Source organism: Camarhynchus parvulus, chromosome 4 (assembly GCF_901933205.1).
Source record: "Camarhynchus parvulus chromosome 4, STF_HiC, whole genome shotgun sequence".
In the NCBI taxonomy this organism is placed as follows: domain Eukaryota; kingdom Metazoa; phylum Chordata; class Aves; order Passeriformes; family Thraupidae; genus Camarhynchus; species Camarhynchus parvulus.
The window spans coordinates 3,333,738-3,349,651 of record NC_044574.1 but is presented as its reverse complement, the minus strand read 5'-3'; positions in this window follow the sequence as shown (position 1 = coordinate 3,349,651).

Genomic DNA, 15,914 nt, shown 5'->3' with positions numbered 1-15,914 from the left:
GGCAGCGCTGGCCCCACAGAATGTATGTAATACAAACTTCTCTGGGGCTGATGGGGGATTTCAGGAAGAAGTAAAGAGCTCCAGGGCAGCCTCCAACATCCCTTTCTCCCTTTTTCCTGATGGAGCAGTGCAGGAAGGAGCAGCCTTGCTCTACCAGGAGCAGCCACAGCAGGCTCATGGCCAGCAGAGGCTGCCAGACAAGGACAGGATCTGCTCAAGGACAGTGAATCAAGGATCTTCCCTGCCCCAGGCTTTCAGGGCCCCCTCAGATGCACACCAGGGATGAAATGGCTGCAGAAAACAGCTGGAAGCTTCCCACACAACTGGAGAAAAACAGTTGGGTTTTTTGTGGTTTTATTTTTCCCCCTCCTAATCTAATTCTTGCAAAATGCTGAACTATTTTAGCTGAAATTTTCCAAAAACACTTCAGCCTTGAGGCAGCCAGCCAGCCTGGGGGAAAAAGAGTGGAGTCTGGCAGATTTATCAGTAATTAAAGGCAAAGTCTTAGAAAAACAAGGAGTGTGCGAATGATAGATCCCAGCTCTCCCTTTAGACAGGCAGCACCAGCCACTGAAATAGAGCTGCTCTGGGCACCAGAAAGGAGGGATGGATGATGGATGGATGGATGGATGGATGGATGGATGATGGATGGATGGATGGATGGATGGATGGATGGATGGATGGATGGATGGATGGATGGATAGATGGATGATGGATGGATGGAGGGATGGATGGATGGATGATGGATGATGGATGGATGGATGGATGGATGGATGGATGGATGGATGGATGATGGATGGATGATGGATGGATGGATGCATGCATGCATGGATGCATGGATGCATGGATGATGAATGGATGGATGGATGATGGATGGATGATGGATGATGGATGGATGATGGATGGATGGATGATGGATGGATGGATGGATGGATGGATGGATGGATGGATGGATGGATGGATGATGGATGGAATGATCAAAATGGGAAAAGGAAAAATGCAGAGGAGCCAATTTTCCACTCAGACAAAGGGCATGATGCCCTTCATAAGCTCCAGATAAAGCCCTACAAGCACAACCTCAGTCAGAGAAGGTCCTCTCAGCCATCACTGAAGGTCCATCACAGTGCCATCAATTGTCCTCTCACTGGGAGGAGGGATGGTGATGCAAACTAATCCAGTTCAGAGTTTTCTGGTATCTGCAGGAGCCTTTGGTGTTCTCCAGACCATCAGCAGTTCCTGGGCACCAGGACTCCCAGAGGTGATGCTCTCCCTGAGCTGTGAACAGAACCACAGGGAAATCACACGTGGCCTTGGACCATGGAAAATGTCATCCTCAGCAGAAAACAGCTCTCTTCCTGAACTAAGAGGGATGTTTTGGGACATACATGGTTGAGACAACAGAAAGATAGTAAAAAACTCACATACAGCCAGCAGCAGATGAAGATTTCTTTGTTACAGAACATTTTAAAAACTTTCTAGCCAATAGTATATTGGTAAAGCTCACAGACAATTGTTTTAGTCAATTATCAAAAGTACAAAAAAAATCATCTTACCTTTACTATTTCCCACAAGCAAGGGTGCAGCACAACCAAATTAATTCAAATGTGACAGCCCACATCACCTGAATGCCTGGCATATGGTTCTGAATTAGTTGCTATGATCATTTCTTTATTAATTGATGTTATTACTTTGGCTCCTAAGCTTTCCTTTCATGGACCAGGATCACATTGAGCAAAATGCAATGCAACAAAAATGCAGTTTATTGTGCAAAGAAATGGATTTCCAACACATTTTTAAGCTGTATTTCAAATTTGCAAAAACAACAAATCTCTGCCTGGGTAGCTTGCTCCAAATTTACACAGCAGCCCTCTTTGCTCTGTGAAAGGCAGGACCATGACCCATAATGTAACCATGTTTCTCTTCCCAGAGAAAAGCAAGGCACAATTCTTCCCAAGAATATTTCTGGGGTTCACATTCTCTGAACCTCAGAGAAAGGAAAAACACAATTCTTATCACTTGCTGTGCCTGTGTTTGTGCAAAAGTAGAATGTAATATGGAGATTGTTTACCCAGAGTGATGGGGTTTTGTTTCCTTGGCCCATCAGGGCCAGGTGTGTATGGTGGTGTTCACAGGGGTGCCAGGACGAGGGAAGAGATGAGAATTTGACTCCATGTTTCAGAAGGCTGATTTATTATTTTATGATATATATTATATTAAAAGAAAATTATATACTAGAACTATACTAAAAGAATAGAAGAAAGGATTTCATCAGAAGGCTTAAAAGGAAAAGAATAGAATGATAATAAAATCTTGTGACTGACCAAAGTCCAAGACAGCCAGACTGTGATTGGCCATTAATTAAAAAACGACAACATGAGACCAATTAAAGATGGGCCTGTTGCATTCCACAGCAGCAGATAATTATTACTTACATTTCATTTCTGAGGCCTCTCAGCTTCTCAGGAGAAAAATCTTGGCAAAGGGATTTTTCATAAAACATGTCTGTGACAGGTGTGTCTGTGTCAGAACTGAAGGCTGACAGTCACAGAATTCAGTGCAGTTGTGTGCAGGCAGATTCACTTTAGATGTAATGTATCATAGTGTAATATAATATAGAATAATATGGTATAACAAAGTAATTAATTAGCCTTCTGATAAGGTGGAGTCAGATGCACCATTTCTCTCCCCTCATTGGGGACAAAAATATCATCTACACCATAAACCCCCAGTAATTCCAGAAAAGCCTCACCAGGATGCACCCGAGGCTGACCTGGGGTTTCCAGCCAGCTCAGCCCCATGTGAGAACATCCCTGCAGAGCTCTGCTCCTGCTCAGGGCACTGGGAGATGCAGCTGGAGCTGCAATCCACTGACAGGCAGCTGGAGGGAGGCAGATTTCCATCGAAACCACAGAATGTCAGAACTGCAGAGGCAGCAAAAGCTGCGAGCAACCTGAAACCCTGCTTTGGCCAAGGATATTCACATCTCATTTGGGACCAGCAGCAGGACAGGCCAGCACGTTCAAGCCTCTGGAACATTGACTCAGGAATTTTTGGCATGTTAAATTATCTCTTCTGGGATTTTTTTTTGTCTGTTTTCTTGCTTTTTCAACAATTTTTTCAGGCTCCTCTGTGCAGCTGAAGGGACCAGGCATTTTTGTTGCATGAAGATCCACTCCTGCAGTGTTTCTGTGGACACTCACAGCAGTCAGGGTGGTAAGAAAAAGCACCAGGGATCTCAGCTGACAGCCCACATCATCTGAATGCCTGGCATATGGTTCTGAATTAGTTGCTATGATCATTTCTTTATCAATTTATTTTATTACTTTGGCCCCTAAGCTCTCCTTTCATGGACCAGGATCACATTGAGCAAGATGCAATGCAACAAAAATGCAGCATATTGTGCAAAGAAATGGATTTCCACCACATTTTAAAGCTGTATTTCAATTTTGTACCAAACTTCAATAATTGAGTGAGATTTCAAACCTTTGTCCTCTTGGACAGAGGAGTGTTACAGAAGTAGGATCAGGATCCAAAAGGATATTTGGCAACATTTCCCTGCCAGACCAGGTCGGATGGGGCTAGGGGAAGGTGTCCCTGCCCATGGCAGGGGATGTGGAGACCTGATTATCCATAAAATCCCTTCCAACCCAAACCATTCTGGAATTCTGTGGTCATCCCTTCTCCCCCCAACCCCTGTATGCCTTTCCATCAGTGGGGGAGCAGAGGGCGGGTCAGTTGTAGCTGGGACAGCTGTGTCCATCCCAGCAGGAAATCCTGCTGTGGGAAGGGACTGTGGCTGGGAGAGGAAGGCAGGGAAAAGGAGACTCTCAGGATTCACAGTGAATATTCAAATCTATTCAAATATCCTGTGCCAGCCTCATCACAGGCCCTGTGATAGTCATGTCCTCACAGGGTTCTGAGATTTGGCTCAGGTCCCCATTTCAGGTCCATAAAAATATATTTATATTTAAATATATATTTAAATATAAATATATATTTAAAATTAAAATAAAATGAATATTTATATTTATATATATTTATATATATACATATATAAGTACATATAGAAATTATAATATAACTATAGATATAGATATAGATATATATAGATTAGATAAAGATATAGATATGGATAGATATAGATTTGCTTTAGAGCTCCCTTCTGTGGTTATCTCTCTTCTGTCCCCTTCCTCCTGCCACTCTCCCTCCCATCCCTGCTCTGAGTTGCTGCTGTCCCCTGCTCAACCCAAGCCATGACCCTCCAGAGAGGCTTCCCCAGGGAATGGGCACAGCCCCAGGGCTGCCAGAGCTCAAGGACAATTTGGACAATGCTCTCAGGCACAGGGGGGGATTTTTGGGGCTGCCCTGTGCAGGGCCAGGAGCTGGACTCGATGATCCTTGTGGGTCCTGTCCAGCTCAGGGTGTTCTGTGATTTGGAGGTCACCACTTTTACCTCCTCATCTCCCACAGAAACCATCCTGGGACCTCTTCCTGGTCCTGTATCCCTCACTGAAGAGAAAAGAAAAGTTTTTTCTGTCCTCCCCAACACTACACAACCTCCACGCAGTTGCAGTAGTTTCAACTCTAGAATATAAGATGGGGCTGAAGTAAAAGGCAGAGATGCCAAGACCACAAGCTACAAAAATTTCCCAAAGATGGGATCTTGCATTCACATCTAACAGAACTCTTCATTCCAGACTTGGGAATTCCAGTTCCCAAGGACTTTATCTGGATGAGTGGAGTTAGGCTGCCCCAAAATCCACCCACCCTTGGAGGGCCAAACCCAAGACATGAAGCCCATGGAGGAGCTTTGTGTCAGTGACAAAAAATACAAATTTACAAAGCTCACTGGGAGTACACCAAGCCCTTTTCCAGCAAGAAAAGCTGCCCCCCATCCTTGCTGGGGATGGGGGAAAGGGGAACATCCATGGATGTCATCCCCACCCCACACTCCAGCCCCCCAGGGAAGAGCCCCAAGCCCCTGGTGTCTCCACAGCAGCACTCCTGTGCTTCTGGACACAGCCACTAGAGGATGGCAGTGTCCCAGGCCACGCTGGGAATCACCAAATCCTGCTTTGGAAACCGACAGCACGAAGAGATCCCATCAATGGGATCTCACTTCCAAAGCTGGAAGTTCCCAACCCTCAGCTCTTATTGCAACGCTGTGACAGCCCCAGCGAGGGGAGATATTGATGGATCTGACTCCATGGATATCAGAAGGCTAATTAATTACTTTAATTAATTAATTACTTTAATTACTTTATTATACTTTATTATTCTATACATCTAAAATAAGGAACCAAAACCCCATCACTCTGGGTAAGCAATCTCCATACTGCATTCTACTTTCACACAAACACAGCCACAGCAAGTGATAAGAATTGTGTTTTTCCTTTCTCTGAGGTTCAGAGAATGTGAATCCGAGAAATATTCCTGGGAAGAATTGTGCCTTGCTTTTCTCTGGGAAGAGAAATGCGGGGTTACAAGCTGCGCTTTGCATCCCAAGCAAAGGGAGGCCCTATGGAGACTGGAAATTGGGATTTTACAGGAGATCAGCCCCCACATGCTTCCTTTTCCCCTTGGGACACAGCTGGGTGTGTTTTGATGAGTTGCCCAGTGTATTTCCAGATCTCACTGTGTCTCCTCTCCAGTTTCTGTGAGCACAAGATAATCAGAGCCCCATTATCAGGGAGTTCCTGCCACCTCCATGGTTTTCCTGCATCCACCATCACATGTTCAGACCTCTGGGCTCTCCATGGGATCATGATTTCCAGCAAAAACAAAAGCCTGATGAGCCAAGGGGATGGAGGCAGCCCAGCATCCCCCCAGGACACCTTGGAGGGGATTTTCAAGGCAAATATCTGGAAATAATGAATGCCAAGTAGAAACCCAATTATGCCAAAAATATCCTGTCTGAGCCGCAGCTTGAGGGAATATTCCCCCTCCTGAGGAAGCATAACCACCAAGCTGAGCTGCAGAATGAGATGAACTGGAGCTCATTGGGGAATAAAACATCATCAGCTGCATCAAAATAAGATCATGGATGTGAGTGTGGTGAGACTTGAGGCTGCCTCCTTCATGGGTGCCCAAGATCCTCAACAAACCACTGGGAATCCACCTCCCTGCTTCCCTGGGGCTGAATTCTGCCCAGTGGGGCGAGCGTCCTGCTCCAAGCAGAGAAGAAAATCTCCATTTCTTCATGGGTTTGAGCAAAGCAACCATCAGGCCATCAGGGAGAATTCATTATCTCAATATGCAAATCAGTCTCAGGGTGCAAATAGACTGGATTTGCTCATGTCTGCTGGCCGTGGTGGTGGCATCTTCTCACAGGTCACCTGTGGCTTTCCCATTCCCTCCCACAAAGATTCCAGGTGCATCCCACCCTTCCTGGGATCTGCTGGGCTGGCCCCAGCACACACCAAGGGCTCTCTTAGGACTGAGGAGCCCAAAATGGAACGTTGCCTCCAGGCTTGGTCTTGCAGGGATCCCAGATCCTCCCTGCAGGTGTCCAGCCTATCCCAAGATGTGGCATCAGCCTCTGCAGGGTCCCCTGGGCCTCCACCCTGCTTCCCAGTGTGGTGTTATCCACAAAATGATTCACTTTGGTACGATCCACAAAATGCACCACTGCTGGCTCTGGGAAACACCAAGACAAACCTCAGAGGCTGGGGAAAAATGGAATAAAGCTCCTTGAGTGCCCCACACATGTTGGGGACCATCTCCATGAACCATTGGCTGCTTTGGGGGTGCTGGAGAGCTATGGTGACACTTCTCTCCCAAGATGTATCCCAGTCCTGGGGAGGGGAACCTGCTGACACAGAATCCTTCCACAGCATCCCTGAAATCCCTTTTTTTGCTGCTAATTAAAGTGTCTGACGTCAGTGTTTTGGTTCCCAGCAGTTATGTAACACCGGGGCTCCGCGCCGCGTCGAGGGCAGGGATGGAAATAGATCCACCAAATTCCAGCTCCCTGCTCCCTGCTTGCTCCCATGCCTGCATCCTGGTGGGATGGATGGCCCTGGAGAAGAGGTTCTTCCTCCCAGAGGAAGGTGGGAGCAAAAGCACCCACCCCGTGGTGCCTTCAGAGGGGTGCCCAGCTTGATGCCACCCTCCCATGGACCACCCAGAGGAGCATCCTGACCCCTTTTCTCTCCAGCAGGAATTCCCATGTGGTGGCTCAGCTTTCCCCACCCAGACAGAGTTATAAAAAGGCACTGCAAGGCCTCAGGTGCATCCAGCAAATTCCTCCAGCACCAAGGGTAGGTTTTCACGAGGGACTGGGAGCTGGAACTGAGTCCAGCTGAGTCAAAGGTCCCTGCAGCTTGCCAGCTGGATGCAGGGTGCCCAGTTTCATGGGAAAGGCATCCAGCCAGAGGCAGATGAAGCACAGCCCAGGTCAAGTGCTCCTCACCCTGCACAAAACAAGGCAGGGGATACGTGAATGGAGTCAGGAGCCTCCAACCCGACCAGCCTTCTCTGCAGATCATAAATAACCCCTGGGATGCTCAGCTCAAAAATCCCTGCTGCCGCATGGAAAGCTGCTGGCTGGAAGGGCAGAATGAGCTCTCCTGGCTGTGCCTGGGACAGCTGGTAAAGAGCAGGTTTAGGGTGGGCTTTAGCTACCAACTGAGCAAGGTCACCCTGCACCACTGACCAACAGCAGCCCCAAAATCCTAAGGACACATCCCAAGTTTTCTGGGTCAAGGCCACTCCCAAGGCCTTGGGACAACCTTGTGTGGAGTGTAGGTCTGCTCTGCAGAGGCAACAATCCTCTTCAGCTCAAGCCAAGGCTCTGACCTTGAGTTATCCAGATTTTGGGGAGCTGCAATGGTTTCCCAGAGCTTCCTGCTCTCTCCCCTCCATGTGATGGTGTCCCACACATTTCCCATGGGAACTGCTGATCTCTCCCCCTCTGTTCCCAAGGGCAATGTGAAAAAGCATCACTCAGTGCCCTGACAAGGACAACATGGCAAAGGCAGGTGGCCCCAGGGAGAACGGGTCACCCCAGAGGGCTGTGCCTCAGTTTCCCCAGCTGTCAAAAGAGGATTAGTTCACTTCCAGGATGTGATGAGACCCAGGAAGAAACTTCTGGGGCAGGATCAAGCCTCACAAAGGCAGCAGCTTATCTGGAGTGCTCCAAGCACTGCGCAGGAAGAGGAGCTGTGGTGGAGCATCACCTCCCCAGCTAGCCTGGTGACAGGCGGGGACACCATGGGTGTGGACACGTGAGGAGCTGCTTTTCCCTGTGCCAAGGAACGGCTCCAATTGCTGAGCCCTGGTTAAATCCAGAGAGTAAACACAGAGAGGATTTATGGGGAGAGAGCTGATGCCACACCTGCCCTAGGAGACCTGCCACGTGCTGCTCTCCTGCCAGGGTGGGAGAAGAGCTGAGGCCCTTTCCTAGCACAGCTTCCATTTGGGAAGGTGCTTCTGGGCTGGGATTTCCCCTGATGGAGAGATGTTTGAGGAGGATTTTGTAGCAAAAGGGAGAAAACACCATAAGCATCATCCTGTTTGTGGAGCCCCAGGCTCACTCAAGAGCAAGAAAATGCCCCTCAAGTGTTTTAATCCATGTTACACCTGGGGAAACTGAGGCACAGAGGGCTCCCAGCTATTGTTCCTCTGCAAGCACTGGAGGATTTTGGGGTGCAGGTGCATTTTCCCTCACTTTATTGCCCAGCTCGTCTCAGAAACCAATCTCCCCATCCGCCTTGTCCTTGTACAACTGCCCTGATTACAGCTCCAGCAGGGGATCCCACCCTTCCCTCCTCACCCCCTGCCTCCTCTACCTGCTTTAGGTCCAATAAGGAGCCAACCTTCTCCCATTACAGCCTTGGGATCTCTTCCCACAGCACAGGGGTGACATCTGGGTTACTCTGCCCAGGCTCACGTTACAAACCCAGCGCCGCTTCCCACCTGCTCAGCCTCAAAAATATCTGCGTGACACCCATGCCAACTTCCCAAAAAACCACCTGCTGCTCTCCATGGCTCCCAGGGCAGCTTTGCAGGAGCACCACAGATGTTGTCTGCTCACAGGAAGAGCCTTCTCACCTCTCTTGGGTGCCAGGGGGTGGTGGTGGTGGTGGGGTAGGGAGCAGCAAACCCTCGTTTGGGGGATAAAGACAGACCCAGATGGTCGGGGTGAGCATCTCATCATGCTGCTGCCAGCACAGCACTGTGTTTTCCAGGGGATTGGTGGCTCAATGTGGACACAGAGGAAGAGAAATAAACTCTTAGAAATTACCCATGAGCAGGATCTGCTGACTCAGCGAGGTTGTGAAACCACAAGGCAATGAGAGCTCCAAGAAAGGCCAAGACCTTGGCCAAAAACAACAACAAACCTTTGGAGAAAGGCTTAGAGAAGCCACCCACCTTTTGGGTGAGTGCTGATGCATTCAGCATTTCCTTCTCCCTGCTCTCCAACCAGGCTGGTCCGGCTCCACCACGGCAAGGCTTGGCCAGCTCCCCATGTTTACATCCCCTGAGATGCTATCAGGAGCCCAGGCTCTGCCTGTGCTTGCAGGAGGTAAATCCACACTCAGTGCAAAGGGTGGGGACTTTCCTCTCTCCCAAGTTAAAGACAACTTCAGGAGAGTTGCCTCAGTGCCTGCTCTCCTCAAAGCACAGGCGTTTGATGTCCACTTCCATGGATTTCCAGATGTGGAAGAGAGAGGTTAATCAGCTCCTCTGGCTTGTGGCAAGTGGTAGCAAAGAGAACAGGGCTGGAGATGAGATTTCTGGCAGAGGATTTATTTTTCATTAGCTTGTTTTTTGTATTTTATCTATTTATCTCAGATAGAAGTTGTTCACTCTGCACAAGCATTTGCCATCATGCAGGACCCACTCTTCCCATGGGGCAGGAGGGTGTGGTGGGCCCCAGATTCAATGTCCTCAGCTCCAAAAGCAGTCAGCCATCAGATCTCTGATCATCTCATTTGCTGGATGGTGCCCCTTTATACCCAGAGCTGTCCATCCCATGAGCTCCCCTCTCAATCCTCCTAAATTACAAATTCAGGGAATCATGGAAGAGTTTGGGATGGAAGGGACCTTAAAGACCATCCAATTTTCACCTCCTGGGAATTTTTCCCTATTTAAAAGTTGTCCCTGGCCTTATCCAGGAGCCCTGTGGATCTCCTGCAAGGTTTTTCCCAGCCTAATCTTAAATCAATCCTGGCTTATCAAGTGTGGTCCCAAACAAAAGCAATCTGTGGAACAAGTCTGAGGAAGGGACACTGTTCAATAAAGTTGGTCTGGACTCTCTTGCTCCTCTCCTCCTGCTTTGTTTCCTAGACCCTATTTATGGAAAAAAAAAAAAAAAAAAAAAAAAATTACCCTCAAACCCAAATTTTTTGTCCATCACTGCACCCTACAACTAAATCCATGTGTTAGAGGGAAGTGGCTGCTCCTGGTGAGGTGGGAATTGCCTGGTATTCCCAGCACAGAGGGGAATAAAATCCCTGAAACTGCTGAGGCTTGGGAGGATACCAGTGGCAGATCACTGGAGCTGTCAGCCCCAGCTCCTGCACACCCCAGAAATGTGCCTGGGATGGATCCCACCTGCACTCTCCAAGTGCTCCTGGACAGGATGTTCCTAACAAAAACCCAGCCCAAGGGCTGGCAGAGCTCTGGGATGAGACAGTGAGTGTGTGTGTGTGTGACTGTCTGAGCCTGCAAGGGACAGCCTGGACCCCTTCCCAGTTTGGAGCATTCCTGTCTCTTTGTGGCTGATGTTCTCCAGATGTTTTGTATTGCAGCCTCATGTGGAAACCCTGAATCCTGCTCAGCCCTCCACGTTACACCCAGCAGAGAAGAGGAGGGAGCAGGGGGGTTTCACATCGCTCTTCCACATCATTTATTATATTTATAGCATGAATCAACCCTGGGCTGCACCACAGCTGCCCCAGAAGTGCCTCTTCCCGTGCCTGCTCATCCTTTTGAACTCTTTTTTTCCCAAGGAAACACCACATATGGGATCACCCCCCTCTCCACAAGCCCATCAAGCGCTGCAAAGCAGAAAGATACAGATCCAACCTCTGGCTTAGGAAATCCTGAAGCAGCAAATTGCCGGAAACTGAGAGAATCTAATGTGGAAAGCATTCCCTGGCTTGGCCCTGGCCTCACATTCCTGAGGAGCTGCTCCCCCCAGTCCCAGCCAAGGGATGGATACCAGCAGAGTGGGGCCATGGCTCTGAGCCAGGAGAAGCTCCCTTGCCACTGTGCATGCATGTTCCTTGTCCATATTGTCCATATTGTCCATTTCTGGTGGATTTTGTTGGACCCAAGGACCTTGCCTGTGTCTCTGATCCAGGAGGAACTCCCTTGCCACTGTGCATGCATGTTCCTTGTCCATATTGTCCATTTCTGGTGGATTTTGTTGGACCCAAGGATTCTGCCTGTGGTGGGGTTCACAGGGGTCTTAGGATGAGGGAAGAGACGAGGATCTGACTCCATGTTTCAGAAGGCTTGATTTATTAGTTTATGATATATATTATATTAAAACTATACTAAAAGAATAGAAGAAAGGATTTCATAAGAAGGCTGGCTAAGAATAGAAAAAGAATGGAAAAAAAGGCTTGTGACTGACTGAGACAGTCTGGATGGCTGGACTGTGATTGGCCATTAATTAGAAACAACCACATGAGACCAATCACAGATGCACCTGTTGCATTCCACAGCAGCAGATAACCATTGTTTACATTTTGTTCCTGAGGCCTCTCAGCTTCTCAGGAGAAAAAATCCTGAGGAAAGGATTTTTCAGAAAATATCATGGCTACACCTGCCTGTGTCTCTGACGGGTGGGACGAGGTGTTGGTGCACTCCTGAGGGATAAGGGGGAATCTGGTTATCCTCCCTCAGCTCTTGGCTCTAGTTTGGTCCCTGAAGTGACATTCTAATGACACTCTAAGTGGCATTCTAGTGCACCATGCCCACCAGGGACATGGGTTTGGCAGCATGGATGCAGTGGGACATCCCATTCCCAGTCAGAGCTGATGGACACGGTGCCTCCAACAAACGGGTTTGACTTCCCATTAGGAAACATCCTCATCTACCACTAACAGGCATTTTAAGACACCCCTCCTTTACCATTCCTCCACACTCCACGCATCACTGAGGGTGAGAGCAATCCTGCCCTCTACCCTCTGCAATCTTCCCATGGCTGGGGCTGCTCCCACCTGAGCCCACTTTTCCCTGTGCCATCCATCCTCTGCTCTTCCCAGCAAGCCCATCCTTGTGCCAGGGCCGGCTCCTGCCCCGACAAGGACGCTCAGCCTCAATGAAGGTCTTTTTCCCAGAGCAGGAGGGGGCAGGCAGAGCCCAGAGTGGTGTTAAGGGGGGAGGGACGGTCTGGCTGCCTGAGGGGAATTCCCGACTGCTTCCTCGCCTCTCAGGAACCACCTGCATCCTCCAGCAAATGCTCCCTGCTCCAGAAGAAGGCGCTTGAAAAGTTTTCCTGACCTCAGTGGTAGGAAAAACCTCATCTCCATCCTGACGGTGCTGAGCCAAACATCCCAAACTGCCAGAGACATTCCCAGCAGGATCAGTCCCAGCCTGTGGCTCTGAGTCCCCCTAAATGAAGTTTTCAGCATTGCCTGGCGATGGCCAGGTTTGTAATTTTCCCCTGGCCCGTTTTTGGGGCAGGAGCATGAGGAAGAGGATGGACCCACACGGATACAGGTTGGGCTATTTCATCTCCAAGCACCTGCAAGCAGGCTCCTCCCCAGTTTACTTCCCAGCTTGGATGCAATCGGTGACTCCCTGAATTCCCCTTTCCTATCGGGGCTGGCAGGATCCTGTGCTGCAGCCAAGCCCCTCGGAGCGTGAGGAAGAGGAAGAGCTGCAGGGTTTTGGTTGCCACCCAGGAGCTACACCTGCTCCACTGGCTCAGCAGGGCATGATCCCCAGGTGGATGCAAAGGTGAGGAGGGAGGTGGGAGGGGGGTCAGCCCCGGGCAAGCCCTGCCAAAGCAGTGTCACCGCCTGACTCACAAAGTCATTAATGAATCAAAGCTCCCGGGTAATTGCTGTTATGAGGAAGAGGAAGAGTGTGTGCTGCTCCACCCTGCTCTGCATTGGGCTGGTCAGGGGTAGGAGCAGCGTGGAACGGATGGAGAGGAGGTGTGAGAAAGCAAAGCTGCACCCTGAGCAGGGCACAGAGCTGGCAGTGCCACCACAGCAGGGAGGGACAGAGGGAGGCTCTCCACAGCCCAGGCAGGGGCACAGATGGGATGGGCACACGTTGATATTTATGGAATCATAAATTCTATGATATTTATAGAATCATAAAATCATTAAGGTCGGGAAAGCACCCTAAGATCATCCAGCCCAACTGTTAACAGAGAGTGTCCTTGGCTGAGAGGGGACAGGGATCTTGGATCAGCTGGCACGGCCACCCCAGAGACCTCAAGGGAAAGGAGGGGAGAAGGGGAGGCAAGGAGTGGGGAGAGCAAACAGGCAGGATGGATCAAGAAAGGAAAAAACAGAAGAGGGAGAAAGGGGAAAAGTGAAATGGATATTTTTCCAGTAAGGGTCTGTCCAGGACTTGGCAGGGCTATGCCATGGGACCAAGGAAGGGGATGATCTGCAGGAACCCAACCCTTCCTCTGCCCACCAGCTCCACCATCCACAGCACCTCTGTGATGGGCTTGGCCAGGCTGGTGATGCTGAAGGTCCCCTTGACCACAAAGGAAAAGATGTGGGGGTAGATCAGAGAATCATGGAATCATTAAGGTCAGAAAAGCCCTCTAAGGTCATCAAGTACAACTGCCAATCCCACCATGGACCATGTCCCCAAGTGCCACATCCACACAGCTTTTAAATCCCTCCAGGGATGAGGATTCCACTCTGGGCACCTCTCAGGTCTTGACCCTCCTGTCAGAGAACAAATTTTCAGAGGAGCAGGAGATCCTGACAGGCAATGAGAGGGATGCTGCCACTACTCCAGCTTTCACCTTCCCAGGGACACTTCAGTGCCATCCTGCACTTGTCACCCCATTTGAATTGCAGTGACGACAGATCTGCCGTGGCATTCGTAGTCCTGCACTGCCAGAGAGGAATGAGAGGAGAAAGGAGACATCTTCCACCTTCCCATGGGACAGATCCACCCTCCCTTATCACCTCATCTCTGTAAGATCCAGGCATGCAGCTGGGCTGGATCACGAGTGCCTTCACTCATCACAAAGAAAAACAGGATGTTCTCATACATACAGTAAGGTGTTGGTAGCAGGAACACGTGGAGCAGGGAGAAAGTGAGCACTGTGGTTCTCTCTGAGGCCAGGGAGGGAATCAGGTGCATCCCCACACCCCCAATTAGCTGAATTTGGGTGCCCCCACCCCGCATCCTCCCTCTGCCAGCATGCAGGCAGGAAGAACTCTGCCCATCCAGCCTTCCCCTTCCACTGAGGGGGACTTCCTTGGCCATATTCACATTCTCTGAAAAATCCCTTCACCCAGGGTTTTTCTCCTGGGAAGCTGAGAAGCCTCAGAGAAAAAGGAAAACAATTCACATCTCATTTGCTTCTCCTGTGTTGTGCTCATGTGGAATGTGTTTGGAGATTGTTTACCCACAGGTGATTGTTTCATTGGATTCTGCTGTGAGTTGGTTTCACTCCTTGGCCAATCAGTGCCAAACTGTGTCAGGACTCTGAAAAGAGTCACGACTTTTACTAAAAAGTATTATATTTTTAGCCCTCTGTAAGTATCCTTTCTGTATTCTTTAGTATAGTTTAGTTTAGTATTCTTTAATATAATACAGTATCTTTAAATAATAAATTAGCCTTCTGAGAACATGGAGTCAGATTCATCATCCCTGCCTTCATTCATTGGGGCACCCCACAAATACAATATGTTCCCATGCAGGCAGCAGTGCTTCCCAAAGGGAAACTGAGGCAGGGAGGGTGGTGCACCACAGGAGCTGCCCTCTGTAACTGGCAGTAGACCCTGGGCATAAACCAATGTCCAGGAGTTTATTTCTCCTGTGCCAGCACTGGAGTCACAACAGACACCCTGCCTGCCCACGTCCAGAGGGCTGTGGGGCCATTTTGGGGTGGTTTTTATTTTCTCTCATCCAGGCAAAGAGGCTGGACATGCCCCAGCTGTGTGTGCTGGCAGCCCAGAAAGCTCTGGGCTGATCCCCCAGCATGGGCAGTGGGGGAAGGGGTGGGATTTTGCTCCTCTGCCCTGCTCAGGTGAGGCCCCACCTGCAGAGCTGCTCCAGCCCTGGGGACAACAGCAGAAGGAGCTGGAGCTGCTGGAGCCAGTGCAGAGGAGGCCACAGAGCTGCTCCAAGGGCTGGAGCCAGGCTGGGAGAGCTGGGGGTGCTCACCTGGAGAAGGCTCCAGGGAGAGCTCAGAGCTCCTTCCAGGGCCTAAAGGGGCTCCAGGAGAGCTGGAAAGGGACCTGGGACAAGAGCCAGCACTCTTCTCATCAGGAAAAAGGGGAATGGTTTCACAGTGACAGAGGGCAGGGTTAGATCGATATTAGGAAGAAATTCTTCCCTGAGAGGGTGGGGAGGCCCTGGCACAGGTTGCCCAGAGAAGCTGGGGCTGCCCTTGGATCCCTGGAAGTGCCCAAGGCCAGGCTGGGAACAACTTGATCTAGTGGAAGCTGTCCCTGACCACGGCAGGGAGGGTTGGCACAAGATGAGCTTTAAGGTCCCTTCCCACCCAAACAATTCCATGACTCCGTGCCAAGGACAAGGCTCGCAGCACTCCCTCCCTCTCTCCCCTCCAGCTGCAGCTCCGGAGTGGGAGGAATGGCAGAACTCGATTTCCGAGCGCATTTGCTTCCCAAATCCCTCCTGTCCCGGCAGTTGCCGGCAGGGCTCCCCGCGGGGCTCTTCCCAACGCCAGGACTCCCAGCTCCAGCATGCCCGGGCGGATCCTTCCCACAGCCGAGCGGGGATTCCCACAGCGGGAA